At 38.0% G+C, this 18526-nt stretch overlaps 1 protein-coding gene across 2 annotated transcripts in view; it reads left to right on the plus strand.

The window, feature by feature from the left end:
* FAM171A1 (family with sequence similarity 171 member A1) overlaps positions 1 to 18526 on the plus strand; it is a 184812-nt gene that overhangs the window by 47843 nt on the left and 118443 nt on the right. Inside the window, exon 1 of one of the 2 annotated variants that reach the window (XM_056800159.1) lies at positions 13227 to 13350. The exons of the other annotated variant lie outside the window; for it this stretch is intronic. The gene's annotated coding sequence lies outside the window, so the exon portion shown is untranslated. Of the gene's footprint in view, positions 1 to 13226; positions 13351 to 18526 lie in introns of those variants that run through there. 2 annotated transcript variants of the gene reach the window in all.

The following is an 18526-nucleotide window of genomic DNA, read 5'->3' on the forward strand; positions in this document are numbered from 1 at the left end:
ATAGAAGATTTAGCATATTAAAAGTACATTTGACTGCAGGTAGAAGACATAATCAGAGGGGAAAGAAACAAAAAAAGAGGTTTGGGTTTTAATCATATGCCATAGAACAAGATTAGTAAAGTCCCTCACCTTTAAATGTTGTACCGAACCGTGACTTACACATCTTTATATTCCACACATTAACTTGAACATTTTTGGAAGGGTACAGCTGGACCTGTGATATCACTGGTAGAGGGGACAATCTACAATGCAGATTATCATTGAGTCTATAATTTGTCATCTGAGAAAGTTGCCAAGATATGTTAAGTGACTTGATTAAGGTCATATTTAAGAGTTGGAACTTTGAAGTCCAGGTCTTTCTTAACTTCGAAGTTGGCTCTCTCAGGGTTCTTTACCTGGAGTCAAGGAATTTGTTTTATATTTAAATATCTTTTGATAATTTTCAGTATAATTGATTTCATGTTGTACTCCTGTGGGTTTTATTTTATTCCTTTCAAAACATTATTCTGAAAAGGGTTTCACAGACTTTATCAGAGTGTCAAAATACACAAAAATTAAGAGTCTAGTGCCTCTTGCTCTGAACGCTATAGACACTTAATGTTTGAACTGACCTGAATTACTCATGCATCTGCTATACTCTACAGAGAATAGCAATCAGAGGGCAAAGGAAATGAAAGGAAGGATATCTGTGGGGCAGATTCAAAGATTTAGAATATATGGTTTTGGAAGTTATAATCTAAGGCTACAAAATCATAATGAGTATAACTAGAGCAAACCTGGATAGTTATTAATCAAATCCTGAAAGATTCAAATGAAGGAGTACTGAATGAAGCTGGATGGTTGTACATTTAGAACAAATAGAAGGAATTACATGGGTTCTCACTGGTGCTAGTCCTTTAAAAATTAGACATTTTTAGGGTTTTTTTTCTGAGCTTGACAAACACTATGAATATATTTAGATACAAAAAAGGATGGAAAACCAGGACTACCAATGAAATTACGAGTCTCATTATTTATAGTCAGGTTTTTTGAAGTATGTTTTCTGTTGATCACTTCAATTTCAAAGCTATCTGTATTGTCTGTCCCTGTGAACCTCCTCTCTGTGTACTTTCTTTAAATGTTTTTATCAATGCTATTTTCTTTCTTTTAAAAAAAGTGGAGGATGAGTAGGGAGGAAGGTTTCACTGTTCTTCCTTATCATAGTTAAATTATCCTAGTCAGGCAAAACAAATCCATGATATTGGCCATGTCTGAAAACTTACTTTCCATTCTGAATTTGTAGTCTCAAGAGAAGTTAGGGGGCACCTAAATGGCTCAGTAGATTAATAGTCAGACCTAGAGATGAGGGGTCCTGGTTTCAAATCTAGCCTCAGATAGTTGCTAGCTCTATGACCCTGGGAAAGGCACTTAACCACTATTACCAAGCCCTTACCACTCTTTTGCCTTGGAAGCAATATACAGTATTGGTTCTAAGATAGAAAGAAAGGGTTGGTTTTTTTAAAGAGCTGGTTAGAATGTTTTATTATAGAATGTGAGTGTTATAAAGCAGGATTGATCATTGCATTGATCAGAGTTCTTTGATATTTCAAAATTGTTGAATATGTTTAATGTTGTAGATATTTCATAAATTGTTTTGGTTCGATCACCTTTCTCTGTCTCAGTTCTTACAGATCTTTCCAAATAATATTCCATTACATTTACATGTAAGAACTACTTTGTCATAGTGGACAGAGAGCTAGCCTTGAAGCAAGGAAGATGGGGTTCAAGTCTATTCTCTGAAGCACACTCACTTTCTGGTTTTGGGGATATTGTGCCCTCTTAGTTTTTAAGGCAAATCTCTAAGATTGTACATCACAGACATGATGCCATTTTCCAGTGGTAGAAAGGATTCCCTTCTTAGTGAACTGAACAACTATCTAACACTGTCCATTTCAGAGAAGATACTGAGCTCCTTTGATAACTGGAGTTTTCTCACCCAGGATTTTCCCAATATTAATGAAATTACAGGTCCAGACTATAGCCCTAGCCTTCCCTAATTTACATAAACATAATTTGTTCAGTCTTTCTCCAAATAATAGGTGCCCCCCTTTAATTTTAAGTTCTTTACTACGTGAAATATACTTCTGTGAATATTTTTGTATTCATAACTTAGGATGACCTTGTCCTTTGGCAATATGTTCCTTTGTATGGCTATTAAAGATGCAACCTGGACTAAACAAACAAAGGGTCAGATTCTATACATTAGTCCTTATGCTCTTGTAATTGATGTTTAGGATAAGAACTGCAAGATCATCAAAGAAAGACTGAATGATGGTAAGTATACTCCAGAATGTCTTAGCAGTAGAAATGCTAGACTTTGAACTGATTTCCACATTCCCCTATCCCTATCCACTTTCAAATCTGCCACAAGAATCATTTTGTCAAAAATCTTGGCTCTGCTCATGTTATTCTCCTGTCCAGGATCCTATAAGAACTCCCCACTGATTTCATGATAAAGTCTAACTCCTTATCCTGTCATTCAAAGCTTTCCCTTCCCTGACCTCAACTTAACTTCCTAGTTTTTTTTTTCTCTTACTATTTATCTTCCTTTTTTTCTAAAGCTCTAGGCCAGCTGGACTACTCTCTGTTCCCCAACCACCTCTGTAATTTTCAACATTTTTAAAAATTGTTCATTCTGCTTGGAATCCCCTCCCTATAATATAGCCTTTATAAAAAAAAAAAAGCTTTACTCTTAAGATTTCATCCCATCATCAAACTTAACCTTCCCCAGCCTTCTCTTGCTTACAGAGTACTTTGTCTGTAGCTCTCTCTAGCACTTCTCATGTTCTGCTTTGTATTATGGTGATTTGGGCTATATCTTATCTCCCCAATTTGATCTTAAGCTCCTTGGGGTTGGGGATTAGATATTACTCAACTTTGCTCATGCTGGTATTTGTTGAACTGAATCACTAAACCAGGATTTAAGGGGGTTGGTGTTGGTGTTGGTGTTGTAGGCCTCTTATTTTTCTAATGCCTTACAATTTTTCATTAACTTTTCACTGATAGAGTACAAGACCTTGGGCATGAGGCAGAACCGATATGAAAAGAGTTGGTACAGATGTTTTTACTCAGAAAATGATTCAAAGTGTAAAAGCCTTTCTTTAACTGCAGTTTGGTCTGCCTGTAACTTGTTTATTCCATCTGTTACTGAGCTGTGGTTCTGATCATGACCGACAGACAGATGGGCTGCTTTTGTTTTGGTTTATTCCGCCCCCCCCCACAAGAATCAATCCACTTTTTGCATTCACAATTGTAGCTGACCCTGGAATAGGTGCCAGGTGATGGAGGGAGATTTTCTTAATTTGTTCATAGGAAACCTCTTAACTGGTGGGTGTACGTGACACTGAGCAATTCCCACTATTTAAAACTAAGCAATAAACTTCAACTAGCTTTGTATTAGTAGCCTACTCTTGCATACCCTCATGCTTTCAGAATCAGCCTAAGGTCTAGAGGTGCCATTCACAGAGTGCTTTGAGGCATACTCAGAGGTGGCTAACTGCCAACAGATTAAAGCTTAAAGCAACAGGTATGTTAGAAAGAACGTGGATGTCGGATTGGACCCTAATTTCTTTTCCAAAAGAGAAGAGATAAAATAAACATTTAAAAAAGCATTATTATTTGAAGTATAGCAGAAATTCCTGGGTTACATTGAATTAAAAAACTGATGGATCACTGTAATTCACACAGCTTTTTTATACACAAATGGTTCTTTATCTGTAGCCTGATGTTTTCTATCTCCTCTCTGTCATTTCCCAAGGAAGTTTGGAGATATCAAAATTTAACTGTGTGTAGCTAGGAAAACTCCTAATTAATTAGACTTCTCTCTTGGTGGCTAATAATTTCCATAATCCATAGTGGAGCCAATTTATTGGAATGTGTGCCACTTTGCTTGTTGATTACTTTCATGTTAGAATCTCAAGAAATGGGAACTGGAAGTAATAGAATAAGATTGGCATAATTCTTTCACCATATTTCAGTCAATGTGGCATTGACTGATAATCAGTCATATTCTATATATACTCTTTCTTTCAAGTAAACCTGAAAGAGGGAATGATTTATTCTTGTTAATTAAATACATTGCTGTTAAAGAATTAGTATGGCTTTAGGATTTGTTCCCTGGTGGGATTAGAATGCCTATGGAGGGGTGTCTCGGTAGCTCAGTGTATTAAGTCAGACCTAGAGACAGGAGGTCCTAGGTTCAAATCTGGACTCAGATACTTCCTAGCTGTGTGATCCTGGGCAATTCACTTATCTGCCATTGCCTAGCCCTTACCACTTTTCTACCTTGGAACCAATACATAGTATTGATTTTAAGGTGGAAGGTGAGTGTTTAAAGAAAAATGCCTATGGACCACAGTGTTCTTATAGGCTTATCATCATCTGCTCTCAAAAAAAAAAAAACCCAAAACTCATTTTTTCCATTTTAAGTAGAGTTGTATTATATGATAAATCTGTCTGCTAGTGTTTATTAGGTACCTACTATGTGCTAGGTACTATATTCTAAGGACTGGGAATACACATAAAAGCAAAAAAGCTTGCTATTCTGTTCTATCCAGGTTTGAGGGATGCTATTCTCTCTTGCTTTTCCTCCTGCTTATATGATGCCTCCATTTCTGTCTTCTTTGCTGGATTCTACCCCAGATCATACCCTCTAATTGTAAGTGTCTCTTACATTTGTCATGTTCCTCCTTCCCTTCACTTCATTTAGTGATCTTAACAACTCCCATGTATTCAGCTACTATCTTTATGCTGAGGATTCCCAAGTCTACCGATCCTGCACCAGTTTCTCTACTGACCTCCAATCTTGTGTCTCTATCTGCCTTTCAGATATCTCAAACTGGATGTCCAGGAGACATCTGAAGCCCCAGCTGGCCAAAATAGAGTTCATTATCTTTCTCCCAAATCCTCTCCCACTCCTACCTTCCCTATTACTGTGGAGGGCAACATCATCCTCCCAGTCCCTCAGACTTATAGACCAAGGAATCATCCTGGATTCCTCACTGTCTCTCACTACCCACATCTAAGCTGTAACCATGGCTTTCATCTTTCTAACATTTCTTCAATATGTCCAGTTCTCCCTGACACTGCCCCTACCCTAACTCATTATTTCATACCTGGACTATTGCAATCACTTCTGCTTGGTTCAGAGTCTTTCCCACTCCAATACATCCTCTACTCAGGCAGCAAAATGATTTTCTTAAACACAGGTTGGACCATATCATTCCCTTATTCAGTAAACTCTAGTGGCTTCCCATTGCCTACAGAATCAAACACAAAGTTCTCTTTTGGCATTCAAAGCTCTTTATAATCTGCCACCCCACTCCTTTCCAGTCTTCTTATATATACACCCCATCATGTACTCTTTGAACCAATGACACTGGCCTCCTTACTGGTCCACCAGCAAGGCTATCCATGGCATTTTCTCTAGCTCTTGCATATGCTTGGAATACTCTACATCCTGTAGTCTCACTACTGACCTCCCTGGCTTCTTTTAACTCCCAACTAAAATCCCTCCTTTAACAGGAAGCCTTCCCCAACCCCTTTTAATTCTGTGACTTCCCTCTGTTAATTATTCTCTATTTCTCCTGTAACTCTACATACACATACATATTTATTTAGATGTTGTATTATTTCCCATTAGATTGTAAGCTCCTTAAAGCAGGGACTACACATTCCTCTTATGGCTTCCTAGTATTTAGTCCCATGCCTGGCACGTAGCAGGTGCTCAGTAAATGTTTATTGATTTATAGGCAGTCCCTGCCCTTAAGGAGCTCACAGTTTAGTCAAGGTATACCTTGTGATACATGCTTATGGTTTGTATAGGAGAATTATCATAAGACAATTGTAGCTAAATCATTCAGTCAATAAACACTTATTAAGCACCTGCTATATGTATATTTATATATGTGTGTATGTATATGTATACATATTATATCCTGCCTATATATGTATATATTTGTACATAAAGAATAAAATCCAAATATGAATATAAAATGGTTCTGTACAATATTGTTAGGAAGAAAGGGCAGTAGCATTTGGGAGATCAGGAAAGGCTTTATGTTGGACATGGTGCTTGAGCCAAATCTAAATCTGAGAAGCACCATGGGGTAGTTGATCTAGAGGGTCTACCATTGTTGTCAAGAAAACCTGTTTGACTTTCTGTACTGCAGATAAAGTCTAGGAAGCTGTAGGTTAAAATAGAGCTACTGATATATGGCAGCCAAGGGAGTTTATACTTTGAGAGCTTCCTCCCCCCCAAAATTCAAGAGAAACTGAAAATTTACCATTAAATTATTTGTTCAGTAGCAACTGACAGTGCTGGCTTTGGTGCAACACAACTGAATCAGTAGAATGTTTTCCTAGGCATAATAATTTAAAATTAATCAGATCAGTTTACAGAGATGTACATCTGAAAAATGTGATTGAATGAACCATTTTCAGTGTCAGCTTCACAGTTCAGAACACATAATCCAATATAGAGGAAATTTGGTGAGGACCTTAGAATGTAAAAGTTCCTATTTTTTTCTTAAAAAAACAAACAAACAAACACAACTCTTCCCTTCTGTCTTAGAATTAATACTATGTATTGATTCTGAGGCAGAAGAGTGGTAAGGGCTATGGTAGGTGATGAAAGTTCAGAAACTTGTCTGGAGTTACACAGCTCTCAAGTGTCTGCAGTAAAATTTGAACCCAGAACCTCCTATCTCCAAGCCTACCTCTTTATCTAATGAGCTTCCTAGCTGCCCCCTCTTCATCTCTTTTTAAAATATTTCAAAATAAATGAGTTGTTTGAGCCTTGGAAAGCATTTCAATAAACAAACTCTAGTAAAGAACCAAATTCAAATCCTTTAGCAGCTGATTTTTATTCAGCTGTATTCAGTTATCGAACATCTGTCAAAGAAAGCAATGTGTAATTTGTCCATTCAGAACAATGGCAGAAAGCCACATTTAACCCTCAGTGGTATTTTCTACAACCTCCTAATCTCTACAAAGTTGTTAAGATGCAATAAACCAGGCTTTTATCAGTCATGGAGTGGCTGCTGGAAGCATAAAGAGACTAGAGATGACATTCATATGAAAAGAATTATAACTATCTAGACTTTTATCTCTCACTAAAATGGGCAGCATCCTACTTAATCATGTGTTGGTGTGTCAACATAAGAGTCAACAGCAGTGTGTACTGAGTGTTTCCTGGCCACATGAAAAATGACATAAGATGAAAATCAATGATCTGTATTTTATATGTGCTGCTGAAGAGATGGAGTAGGCTGGATTAAATAACATTCTAAATGCTCCATCTACGAATGCTTTTATGTAAAGCACCAGTATGTACTATTAAGACATGAGGCAAGGGTTATCATGATTGAACTTTGTAGCTTGAGGCCATTTTATTTTTTCTCTCTGTTTCTTAATATCTTTATGATCTTCAATAGAGTTCAAATGTTTTGTTGTTTGTCGTTTTTGATGCTTTCTATTCACAAAAAAAATCCTGTCTTCATTAGCGTGTTTCCAAATAGAAAAATCATATTTGAGTATGTAAATCAGTTTGCAGTTTTAAAAGGGTAGAGAGCATGGCTGAGTCTTTGTATCCTCCCCAAAACCAAACTGCAAATTTGTTTCAAATTCAGATCTCAGCAAGGTAATTAAGTAGTTTTTTTTTTTTCTCAAACTATGGATATGGGGGAAAGCAAGACACCAAAGAAAAAATGAGAGGACATTTTAAAAAGATTCCTGGTACTAAACAAACAGAAATTCTTAATAATTTGTACCCTGTGCCTTGCCTATAGTTTCTTACTAATCAGGTGTTTTACACAGATGTACATCTGAAAAATAGAGTCTTTTCTTCTTTTCCTATCTTCTTCCCTTCCTCCTTCCCTTCCTTCCTCCCGTCTGTCCTTTTTCCCTCTCTTCCTTCTTCTCTCCCTCCTTTCTTTCATTCATTCTTTCTTCTATTCCTTCCTTCCACTCTCCCTTCTTTTTTATCTACATGTATTTTCTAACATAAAAAATATTCCTGAATAGAGAAAGTAGAAAGTATTTGAAATTTTAATTTAAGCTTTTGCCTTTGATGTCTCGTGTGTTAGAAGCATTTTACCAAGCATAAATTCAATTGATTAAAATCTCAACAGCAGCAAGAACTTGGAGCTTTTAAAGAAATTCCTTCATATCCTTGCTACTTTCTGAGCCAGGGCAGCAAAATGATCAAATAAAAATATATCACTGTGATTTTGACAGCAATCCTGGCTTTAATTGCCAAGATCAGCACAGAATCTGCCCATATTACGTCACTCTTCATCTGTTTTCCAAATACAGTATATAGTCATCCTTCAAGTTTGGCCAGCTTTGAAGTTGGCTGAGTTTCCTACTGTATCTTTCAGCCTGCTGTCTGATGACCTAAAGTATGTCAAATGTTACTTATAATGGCAGGGCCTCTCTAATGACTATATATGTTACAGAAAATATTACTCTATGGATCTATCTAAGAGTAGCATCTTTCCTCTGTGGTCACATGATTGGCGTAGTGGTTTCTATCCTTTTAAGAAAAAAATTTTTCCTACTTCTGTTTATGCAAAAGAACAGGACTTGGTTTGCATGGAAGTATAGATAGAGAGGAAATTTCTGCAGAAATCATTTTCCCATGTATTCCTTCCTTTATGAGTTACTTGGAAATAGAGGGTGGGGGAGGAGGAGACTGAAGGCATTTATTTTGTGGTTCATATTTGTGAGAGAAATGAATCTAGCATCTCTTGTGCTCAATCCTTCCCCAACTACCTCTCCAAATTGGGAAAAGAATTAATGTATTGGTTCTTCCATTTCCTATTGAACAGAAAGTTTATCTGAGGATGAATTTCTGGGGGAGGGGGAAATGAATAGACAGTAAATCAACATATATCATTTACAACCTTCCACATTAAGATAAGCTCCCAGAGCTTGAGGAGACCTTAAACATTAATGACTTCAACCACTTCTTTTCATAGATTAGGAAACTGAGGCCCCAAAGGTGAAGCCACATACCTGGGATTGTGCAGACTGTGAGTGGCATATCTGGGATATGACCTCACATCCTTTGACTCCAAATCCATTTCTCTTTCTACTGTTCTTTGGACTTCCTAGAGCCATTTTGGCTAATAGCTCAATTTGTATTTCTGCCCCTACCTAAAAGTGATGTTTCCATGTCAAACCTGCACCTGGCATGCCTTTTGCAGACACTCTGGAAAACAGGAACCAAATCAAGGATGGAAAGAATTGAAACCAGTGACTTTTTATCATTCTAAACTTCTGTCGGAGCATCTAGATAGAGTAATTGGCCTGAGTCAGGAAGACTTATCTTCCTGAGTTGAAATCTGGCCTCAGACACTAAGCTGTGTGGCCCTGGGTAAGTCACTTGCCTCAGTTTCCTCATCTGTAAAATGAGCTGAAGAATGAAATGGCAAACCTTTGTCAAGAAAACCCCCAATAAGGTCACAGTCAGACATGACTGAAAACAACTCAACACCTCACTCTCTTTTGTTTTCCTACTCCTAAGGAGACGAGAGAACTCTTTCAGCTTCTCAGGCCTAGAATCCCTGCTTTCTCATCAGGAATCATTTTAGTTTGTCACCTATTCCCTTATTTTACTCCTTATAAGAGAGAAAAGCAACAAGTCTGTGATAATAGGAGTTTCTGAGAATGAAGCACAAAGTAACCAGTTTTATTTCTTTAATGTTACTTCCAAAATGATTGGGGCAGTTTGCAAAATTAAACATGGTACAAAAAAGAGAAAGTTTAAGGACAAAAACACAAACCATCATGTAGTACAGAAAAGAGTTCTAACACATCAGGGATATAGGAAGTACCTACTATGTGTCAGATAATAGAAATTAAGACAAAAAGAAAACAGCCATGACTTCAGAGAGCTTATGTTTTTGTCAACATGGACATATTAAATATATATGAAGTATGTGAATCTGTGAAGTACTTTATTTAGTGTATTACCATTATCAAAAAGAGTTTAAATTATGTATAAAGTTCACTCAACATAATTTTAGGAGGAAGAGATACCAGCAACTGGAAGCATCAAAAGAAAAAGCTTTCCTCATGTAAGAGGAGACCTTCAAATGGGGCTTTGAAGGAAATCAGGGTTTCTAAAAGTGGAAGGTGAGGGGGGAAATTACATTCCAGCCTTTTGTAAGGATAGGAGTCTGGCAATGGATTGCTTTGTGTAAGGAACAGCAAAAAGGCCAGTTGGTTTGAACCACAGGAAAGTGTTACAAGTATATATAAGTTGGAACTTACCCTAGGCAAGATTTGAAGTGCATGAAGTACCAATAAGAGAAGTTTTTATTTGATCCTGAAGGTAATAGGGAGCCATTGGAGTTTTTTAAGCAAGGGAGTAAAATGATAATAATTTTCATTCTGTGAAAATCATTGGAAGCTGTGTAAAGGGCATGAGATAAGTTCATTATTATGGTTGGACATTGAATTTAATTCTGTTTCCTGGCAGTTAAGGCAATAAGCTACATAGTTCTCATATTCAAGGGGCTAGAGTTAATTTTCTGGTCCTTTCTGGATCCTTATTACTATGAAGGACACCAGCTTCCTTCTAGTCTCCCAGATTCTCAACCTTGGTGTCCTCCTGGACTCCTCACTTTCAGTTATCCTGCTTATCACAGCAGTTGCCAAATCTTGTTCCTTCTTCATTGGTGCTGTCTCACCTGTACATCTCCTTTTCATCACCCTACTTCTGTTCCTCAAGGCATCTCAACTTGACTTTTGCAATAAGATTTTTCTGGTTCTGTCTGCCTCAACTCTCTCCCCACTCCAGTTTTCCCTCTGCCCAGTCTGATCCTGTTGCTTCCTCTGCTCTGTAAACTTCAGTGACTCCCTAGGACCTCTGGATCCACAGGGATGAAGTTCTTTGCCATTTCCAGCTGTTCACTACCTAACCACTTCCTAACTTCTAGACTTATCTCACTCTGCTCCCTACCTAGTACTCTACAGTCTTGTCTCCTTGCTCTTCCTCATACATAATGCTCTAATGCCTTTCTTTTTCTTTGCACTGGTTCTCCCCAATGCCTGGAATATACTCCTTCATAGCCACTTCATGACATTCTTTCAAGATACCTCTCAAATGAGTCCTTGGTTTTCCCAGCCACTTGAGAGTTTACTTCTAAAGTTCCATTCCTTCTACTCCCCTGGTGTGTGGTGTACCTGGTTATTTACATATTATCTCCCCCCATCTGAATGGATCCCCCCTTGTTTTTGTCTTTCTCTAGATCCCAGGTATTTAATACATAGTAAGTTATTAATAAGTTCTTTTTAATTGATTGACATTATTTTAGTTAGCTTTGATTGGTTTTCTGATCCTTTCTATCTCTTATTCCTACTTCCCCCACCTCCCATGGAGTCACCATATGTTCTAGCCAGGCAGCTGGCACCCACCCCAGAAAGGGTCACAGTGAAGACATCAGTCTTCATGAGGGAATCTCCCCAAGTATTTTTGTCTCTCAGCAGCTTGAGAGAAACACAGGGCAGCAGTTAGTTTAAGGGAGAGGAGGAACCTCTGGTCCCCCCATTACTTTGGGGTTTTGTCACTGGCCTACAATTCATTAGAGTCAAGGGTGCCACATGGAGAAAGCTTTTAATCTGGAACACCCCCTTCCAGCAATTCCCTATGACCTGGGAACTCCCCTTTTCAAATCTGGGGAAAGCTGGTGTTCTATTTAGTCACCTTCTCCGATGGCTATGCTCAGAGCTTATGTTTGGGGCCAGGACAATGCCACAAGCAACACTGGGAACCTGAGAGTAGAGTGAGCTGTTTCTGACAATTTGAGGTGCTTGGCCAGGCACCTCCCAAGAAATAAGTTTAAATGTAGGCAGCTGCTCTCTTTAAGATCACCTGACAATCTGATACATCCAAGGGACTGTCTTGCCATGGTTGCAGCAATAAGCAAATACACCTTTGGTTAATCAGCTAAACAAATGACTTTTTTTTTCTACTTGGCAAATGGAAACGTATTTGTTCAGCATTGACATTGAAGTATGTTTGCCAGGTTGAGTAGTGAGGGCTGTCAGAGTGGAAATGCTGGCTCTTTGTTATGTTTTCCTCAGGGGTTTCTTTTCCTCATCTCAGATATTAAAATCTTCAGCTGTAGAAAGTTCCTGAGATTCAGGGTATGGTTAAACACCAGGCAGGTCCTTCAACATCCTTGGGTTTGACCAGGGGCAGGGGGGTAATAGCATCTTGCCTCTGCGTGATCAAGGAAGCACATTGCTCAGAGGAATTTCTGCCCAGGAAACAGAAAAGGCTTCGGAAGAAATAATGAGGCTATAGGCTTGAGATTTCAGAGAGACCTATCTGTCTCCCCTGCCTGAAGAGGAAGTCAGGAAGGAGTGTTACTTCTACAGTCTATGAACTTGGAAATGGGAATCTCCCTGGGGAAAATTCTCTCTCAAAGAGAGCAGGGCAGACAAGGCTTTTTAAAGAAATTGAAAGTGTTTTTTTTTCCCTTTTCTTTGGTTGCATAGACACATGAATTGTGAAATGGTTTCCACAGCTAAAATGTCAGTTTCTCAGATTAGATCTGCTACTAGAAATAGGTGAGAGGAACGTCTGTAAGGAATCTGCTGTAGATGTTCACAAGGCCACTTTCTGAACACACAGGGTATTGATACATGTTGTTTGGCCCTTATGCTGACCTTTATGTTGGATCCTTTTGCTCTATATTAAATTAATGTAGTTCCTTCACCATAGTAAAATGTTTGTGAGCTATGGGTAACTATAAAACTAATAGAGAGGCAACTAGATGGTACAGTTGTGAGAGAGCTGGGTCTGGAGTCAAGAGGACCTGAATTCAAATTCTGCCTCACACTTATTAGCTGTTTGAACTTGGGTGGCACTTAAGTTCTATCTGACTCAATTTCCTCATTTGTAAAATGAGTTTGACAATAATAGCACCTACTTCCCAAGGTTGTTGTTTGAATAAAATGAGATATATTTAAAGGATTTTACAAGCTTTAAAATGCCATATAAGTGGTAGCTATATTATTAATTTATAGTGGCCTTCTGGTTTACAAATGTCCAATTTGTACATGGGAATTATAGTAAAATATCTTCCTCCCTTGCCACAGCCCACCTGGCACCTCAGTAAATAAATTAAATAATCAAGTTAATCATCAAATTGCCTCTTGACAACAACAGATAGAATGTCCTTTTCTTCTGCCCTAGGGAGGACTGAGATCTCCTTCCCCTTACTCCTTCTTCTCTTCCTGTTGCCACTGACACCTTGGAAACATCATTCTTCTACCAGTGACTTGGTCAAGCTGATGCAGGTGCTTTACAATCTCAGTCTCTGTCTCTGTCTCTGTCTCTGTCTCTATGCCCCCAACCCTGAGCCATATGCCATGTAAAGTTCAAATGCAGAAAGTGTGTTTCCCCATGGAAACAATGGGGTAGGGGCTGGCCAAGTTCTTTGTTTCTCTCAATATTATAATTCAGCTACATTGTAAGTTAAGTGACACTTTTGTACAATTGTGGGGCCCTGACCACCATTTATAGCACATGAGAAAACCCTACCTTAGTGCCCAACTGGCTTCCAAACTAACTTTTGGAGCACCAGCCTGGAAGTAAATTGGAAAACTGACTGGATTTGCTAACCTTCGGGCGACCCTTGTTGCCTATTCAATCCAAGGACAGTACACTGTGCTGCACACCAAGGAGACTGGGACAAAAATAAAAGTCCCTGCCTTCAAGGAGTCTCCATTCTTCTCACTAATAAAGATCAAACTCTTTTGCTTGATACTTTAAGGCATTCCAAAATCAAGTACAACTAACCTGGCCTTCTCCCCATCACATTTCCTCTCTCTCAGTTCTTCACAGATAGGTACTTAACAGATTTTTATTGTAATAAAATCTTATGTGGAACAGCAGAACTGATAAGAAATTAATATGATGTTAGGTAATAAAATTAAATGAATATTAAATAAACAGCTAATATTTGATCTCTTGTTCAGTGATAACTGTTAGTCATTGACTGGACAGAACCAACTCAGATTTCCTGAGAAGGGAGATGGGTCAACCATTCAACAAAGAAAATCCAAAAACAGTCCCTGCTCTCCAAGACTGGATGTTCTAAAAGAAGAAACAATGAAGGACATGAGAAACATCTAAAGAGGAAACAAGTGTTCAATTGGAGAAGGGAAAGCAACTGAACCCTTTGTAGAAGGTGGCATTTGAGCTGCTAGTAAAGGAAGCCAAGGACCAGGGTAGAGGAGAGGTGGAGTCAGCAGAGCATCCCAGGGATGGGCACCTCCATGGAGATAGAAAATGAAGGGAGTTGTTAGAGGACATGAAACCAGACCAGTTTAGTACCTTTGAGTCATATGTGGTAGGGAGAGTGAGGTATTGGAAGTCTGGAAAGGTAGACTTTGGGATAGAAATCATGTTTCCCATATTAGGAAGCCGGAGGTGAAAGCCTCAACCCCACAGGAAGGTTTTCATAGACTCACTGGTTTTGTGTTCCTTAGAAATCAGACAGGTTCCTATTTCCTTTATGACATGAATGGAGCGCTTCTTAGAAAGATACCCTTCAACTGGGAGATAATAAAGAATGAAGGGATGATAATGCTCCTGAATTTAAACATGTCTCTTGGAGCTTTGTTTGGTGATGGCATTCATCACCGGTACCCAAAGAAGTGAATCTTCATTGTTAGTGCAAATTCCCTGTTGCTGGAGATTTTCTAGCAGAGAGAGGCTGGATGCTTAGGGATCCTTAGGGAGTTCAAAGAGAGGATTCCTGTTGAGATAAGAGGAAAACCTCCGCCTGTTCTCTGATATGGTCCTTGTGTTCACATAGCATAACTAGAAAGCATGCTAAGTTAGACCTTCACATTTATATCTGAAAACAAAAATGTTGAAAAAACCTAGAGATGCACTTAGGGTAGAAAGGAGCTCCAGGCTTGGAGTTAGGATGCCTGAGTTTGAATCTTCCTGCTGGCATTTACGAGCAGGGCAGCTGGATGTTAGAGTGGATAGAATAATGGATATTGAGTCAGGAAGACACAAGTTCAGATTCTGGCCTCAGATACTGGGCAAGTCTGAACCATTCTCTGCTCCAATTTTCCCATCTGTAAAATGGAGACGATGATAATAGCACCTACCTCAAAAATGAGATAATATCTGTTCTTTATAGACCTTAAGGCACCTTATAAAAGCTAGCTACAATATTAGCTGGGGTGGGGCACCTAGGTGGTGCAGCAGATAAAATGCTGGGCCTCTGGAGTCATGAAGACTTGAATTTAAATCCAGTCTCATACACTTACTATGTGGATGACTGTGGGCAAGTCAGTTTACCCTGTTTGCCTCAGTTTCCTCATCTGTAAAATGAGCTGAAGAAGGAAATGGCAAACCACTCCGGTGTCTTTGCCAAACAAACCCCAAATGGGATCACAGAGTAGGACATGACTGAAACAACTGAGCAACTAAAATAAACTATGTGACTGTAAATCACTTAATATTACTGAGCCAATTGATATATCTGTGAAATGGAGATAATGATGTCCTCGCAGAGTTGTTGTAGAAAAAGTTGCAAAGTCCTTAAGGCAAATTATTATGTCTTTTTCAAGAAGAAAAATAGTTAAAAGAGAAATTTTTTGTGCTTTTGTTTGTGTTTGGGTGTTTTGTGTTTTTTTTTACCATATGCATTTGCCTTCATCTTCTTTCAATTCCAGTGAATTTAAATGCCACATTTAAATTTTAAATATTCTGAAAGGTATTTAAGATGACAGGTTGGCATATGCCAGCTCGCCTACCTCATTTGTGAATTTCCCTACAAATGAGAATATAGAAAGGCAGCTCAGATTTAGAACTCCTGCAAACAAATTGTTTACAACTCTAATACAATGCAAGATAAGTGATTCCTTTTTTAGAATTGTAGAAATTGTAGGGAATTCTAATTACATGTATATGGAGCTATGGTTGTTGGGGAAGAGAGAAGACAGGAGTGATGTAGAGGTGCCTTGAAGTGGCAAATTAGTTACAACATGGAGGGGTGGCAGTTAGTTTCTCGTGGATAATGTGTTAACAGATTGAGATCATTGAATAACCCTTAACAGAACCAATTCTAGTTTCCCTATCAGACTGGAAAGTCTCAGAAGTGGTGAAAATTTGAGTAGTTCTGAGAAACCCAGAAAAATGGAGATTATCATTCTGCCACAGCCCCTGAAATTCACCCTTCCACAGACTCTGCACCAGATCCTGGGCCTTTCCTCTCTCCCCCCTATCCTTCTCATGAACATTAGTCTGTCTTGTGCTCTTTGCCTTCCCAAATGCTTTTCCAATTCATTCATTCCTCAAACATTTTTAGGGGCTTATTATATAGAAGCCTTTCCAATCTAGATACTAGGGACATAAGGGCAAAAGGAAAACAGACCCTGTGTTCAAGGAACTTCTCTTTGAGTTTATCTAATAAATATGTTTTTGCTCAACTAATTTGTCCATGGAACCATTTGGGGTTTGACATAGAATTCAAGATTTAGAGCCAGCAGGGACCTTTAGGGACGACCCAGCCGAGCCTCATTACTTTGCAGACAAGGAAAAATCATAGAGAAGAAGAGTCCAATTTTAAACTTTGGGCTTCTAATTCTAGAGCTAATATTCTTTCTAGTGTATCATTCTGACTGAGATGAACAGAAATGAGAAATGATAGAACTCTGAAGGCATAGGAGCCCACCTCAAATAAAGTAAGGAAGAGGGGACAATTGGTAGTAGAATTTAGGAAATGAAGCTTATTTTACACCAAGAAATTGCCATACATCAGAAATGATTTTGGTAAAAATAAAAATTCAAGTCTAATATTCAAGAAGGAAATGTAGATAGAATTAAAACTATTTGGTGGAACCCATATTCATTGCAAAGTAGAACCAGTTTCATAGAACACAGTATGGAGAAACAGTTAAGTGGCCCAGTGGTTTGAGAGCCAGACCTAGAAAGGAGAGGTCAAATCTGGCCTTGGACACTTTCCAAATTCATGACTCTGGGTAAGTAACCCTCATTGCTTATCTCTCTTCTGCCTTGGAGCCAAAATACAATATTGCTTCTTAAGACAAAAACTTACTTTCTTACTTGAACTCTTACAGTTAAAAAAAATGGTAATAAATATAGTCATTTGAATATGTTAATACTTCCATAGGAATTTTCTGCCAGAAGGAGTTTTGGCAATGCTCTTGAACAAAGCTGAGTGACTCAAGTAGTAGAAATTTCAGTAGGGCAGGATAGAGAAACTTTTCTGAATAGTTGACCCTTGCAAAACTTCTCAAATTTATGTGACTCTTGGGTCAGCCTATTCTTTGTGTAGGATTGACCCTCTCCTGAGTCATTGCCTTCTAAATCTTTTATTTTTAAATAGATTGATACATATTATTATGAAAGAACAGTAGTTCCTAATATAGAACTAAATAAATTCCTAAATATTCTCTAATTAAGCAAAATCTTGAGAGTCCCATGTCAATATCTAATATTTTCATAATTTCCCCCTTTTTAACAGAAAAGAAGAATCTGGCCTTTTGTCATCTTCTTCCTCCCTTCCTCTTCTATTTACATAAAGTAAATGGAGATTTACAAGTAATAGCAAAATGTACTATGTTTATTTTTTTACCAATATTCAATTGTTAATTTCTCATCTTTAAATTATGTGCTTCCATGATGGTGGGAAACCAAAGAGCAGATTCGAGAACTCAAAGAGAGATTCAGACAGTGTTTGCAACAATCAAAAATAATGATAGCCAATTGTATACATTAAATATTGTTTGGGGTGGAAACTTTCTCGAGGTGAAGAACTTTACAGCTATTTGTGTAATCGCTGCACAAAACAGACTGTGCAGTCAGCCGACCTTTTCCCCATAAGAGTCATTTTCTGATTTAAAAAGTAAGTACTAGCAGATGTTTTGCATATTTACAAGATAGAAGATTTTCCCTTTAGAAGCTTCTCTGTAGCTTTCTTAACTTTTACAATGAGGTAACAATTTCATTTTCTGGCAGATACTCACTTAGCAGTCCCAAATAAATTCCTGTGTGCTTAGATTATGATGAGAACTGTATTGGAGATCATTTCAACCCATATTGAAGGACTTGGTACACAAACCTAGAGTTTTCTATTCCTTAGTAAAAAATCAAAACTTTTTCAAGTCACTGCTATATGCTAGGCATTGAGGATTCAAAGTCAGACTTCGAAGTCTCTTTTCTCAAAGAGCTTGAATTCTTTTGGAGAAAATAACATGAATATTTATGATATATACAACGGGGTGGCAAGAAACATGTTTATTTAATATTTTCATATTATTGCAAGTTTTTTCTGTATCAACATGGAAAGGATTTTCTATTAACTATAGTTTGCCTGGATATTGTGTGTGACAACTTTTTGTGGTCTTTGTATTATCAAATCCTTAATGACAATGCTGGCCTTCTATTTTTTTTAATAGCTACTTTTAAAATTACATTCAATAAACATCA

Source organism: Monodelphis domestica, chromosome 5 (genome assembly GCF_027887165.1).
Source record: "Monodelphis domestica isolate mMonDom1 chromosome 5, mMonDom1.pri, whole genome shotgun sequence".
Classification (NCBI taxonomy): domain Eukaryota; kingdom Metazoa; phylum Chordata; class Mammalia; order Didelphimorphia; family Didelphidae; genus Monodelphis; species Monodelphis domestica.